The sequence below is a fragment of the Meles meles genome, chromosome X (genome assembly GCF_922984935.1).
Source record: "Meles meles chromosome X, mMelMel3.1 paternal haplotype, whole genome shotgun sequence".
NCBI lineage: Eukaryota > Metazoa > Chordata > Mammalia > Carnivora > Mustelidae > Meles > Meles meles.
Window position 1 is genome coordinate 77,300,471 of NC_060087.1, and position 2,535 is coordinate 77,303,005.

The window sequence follows — 2,535 nt, forward strand, 5'->3', positions numbered from 1 at the left end:
CGGAGTTCTTTGGTAGGTAATCAGCTCACTTTAGGGTACAGGTTGAAATGGTGCCTCCTCCTACTTCCCCGCCATCTTGACTCCTGGGACTTGTTTTTGAGTAAGTCCCTTGGGGGAAGTGGGGCAAGGACAGTTTAAGGGTTAAACAACAAGGTTATTGTTTAACCTGGATGGAAGCCTCTGGCTAAATAGGTCCTTACATTAATAAATTAGGAGTTTGATCAGAAAGTTTCAAAAATGCATTTGCAAAAGAAAACAGAATATATGAGTGCTTGCTTTGGTGGTGTATATACTAAAATTAGAATGATACAGAGAATATTAGCATGGTTCCTGCACAAGGATGACACCAAATTTGTGAAGCATTTCTGAGAGAAAGAAAGAAAGAAAGAAAGAAAGAAAGAAAGAAAGAATGAAGAAATAGAATATATGAGTGAAAAGTCAAAAAAGGCAGCACAGGAAAGCCCAAGTAATTAGTACTCTTAAAGATTGACAAGCAGTTGAGTCAAGTTCGTGATAAATTCAGAAAGCATATTCAGGAATTTAAGAAGACATCAACTATTATTGATAGGTTATTTTTGTTTCAATTTATCCTAGCCAAGTCATTTATCCTCTCTCATTCCTCTTTCTTATAATCTTCTAAGTCACTCATGTTAAATGGAAATATACAAAGATTTATGTTAAAAAACTTTAGAGTAAAATGTAAATCTATGTTGATTATACTTCCATCATTAAGTGTTTAGTAGTAACTTTAGACACACTGTAGAAATAATGTATAGAATGTTAAATGCATTTATTCTATGAGAAGTTATAAATCTAAGATTATACCAGATAGCTGTCACTGTCTCCTAATGTATTACAAGACAGTGTTGGTAACTGCTATGCATTTTAAAGATTGTTTCTTTTTTTACCAAAAATCTGGATAACTGGATATTAGAGAGCTTATTTAAAGCCACACTCTCTGAACTCAATAAAAGATACAAACTTTTTTTTAGGTTCTAATATAGTTCATGCTACTTTCTACATTTTACTGTTAGAGAAATCTGGACGTCTAACTAAATAAATGAGTTGAAAGATAAATCTTAATAGGGTGATGATAATGTGTTAACATCAGGATATTTATCCAAGAGGAAGTCAGAACAAAGTAAAAACACTTGTGATATACATTTCTATTGTGTGTTTTTAGAGAACAACCCTCTTTTTTTTAAACTTTATTTTATTTTTTCAGTGTTCCAAGATTCATTGTTTATGCACCACACCCCAGGGAGAGTATTCCTTAAGGATGTTTATCCTGGGGGCTCTTGGATGGCTCAGTCAGTTTGGTGTCTGCCCTTGGCTCAAGTTATGACCCCAGGGCCCTGGGATCAAGCCCCACATTGGGATCAAGCTCAGTGGGGATCCTGCTTCTCCCTCTCCTTCCGCCACTCCCCCTGCTTGTGTTTGCTCTTTCTCCCTCTCTCTCCCTGTCAAATAAATAAATAAGTAAAATCTTTAAAAAAAAAAACGATATTTATCCTGTATTTATACACAGTTTTCCCTAACATTAGCACCTCCATGCTCCAAATTACACCATAACAGTTCAATCTACTACCATCAACTAAACTTCTCATAGTAATAGTAAACTTCTCATAAACTTTCTATGCACTTTTGCACAAAGTCCCACTAGTTTAAATATTCTCATGGTGCCTTCCCAAAGAAAGCACAAACACCCCAATCTCTTTATACTTCAGATGAATTTTAATGTACTTTATCAAGACATCTGATGAATCCCAGTCTATACTTAACTTTCCACAACTTTGAATTACTCCAGCACATATTAACAGTTTATATTATATCACAAGAGCATAATTTTATCATATGTAGGAATTATTATCCAGGAATGATGTGAAAAATAAGGCTTCTTCTTGCAAGAAGATCTAAATTCCTTCAGGAGAGGGCTCAAACACTGCAGTGGATCTTCCATAGTATCTGCTTCAGTTTTGTCATTCAACCAAAAGACTTACCGGGTATTTCTTTGTACTCTTAGCATTGTACAATGTATTATGGATATATATTGAATAAAGATTGTTGTCTATGTATACAGCAGACTATGAATAAATGTTTCTTGTACAAATGAGTACATGCAGTAATGGACTGTGTTTTGTCACTCTGTGCATGTTTCTTGGATTTGAGTATCTTTTCCCTCAGCTCTACAATTTGTGTGGAAGGGCCACCCTTACAAGCATACTCTTTTTTTTTCTATTTTATTTATTTTTTCAGCGTAACAGTATTCATTCTTTTTGCACAACACCCAGTGCTCCATGCAAAACGTGCCCTCCCCATCACCCACCACCTGTTCCCCCAACCTCCCACCCCTGACCCTTCAAAACCCTCAGGTTGTTTTTCAGAATCCATAGTCTCTTATGGTTCGCCTCCCCTCCCCAATGTCCATAGCCCGCTCCCCCTCTCCCAATCCCACCTCCCCCCAGCAACCCCCAGTTTGTTTTGTGAGATTAAGAGTCATTTATGGTTTGTCTCCCTCCCAATCCCATCTTGTTT

At 36.4% G+C, this 2,535-nt stretch overlaps 1 pseudogene; it reads left to right on the forward strand.

Moving 5' to 3' along the window:
* Positions 1-268: 268 nt before the first annotated feature.
* On the forward strand, positions 269-367 carry LOC123935682 (annotated as a pseudogene).
* Positions 368-2,535: the final 2,168 nt, after the last annotated feature.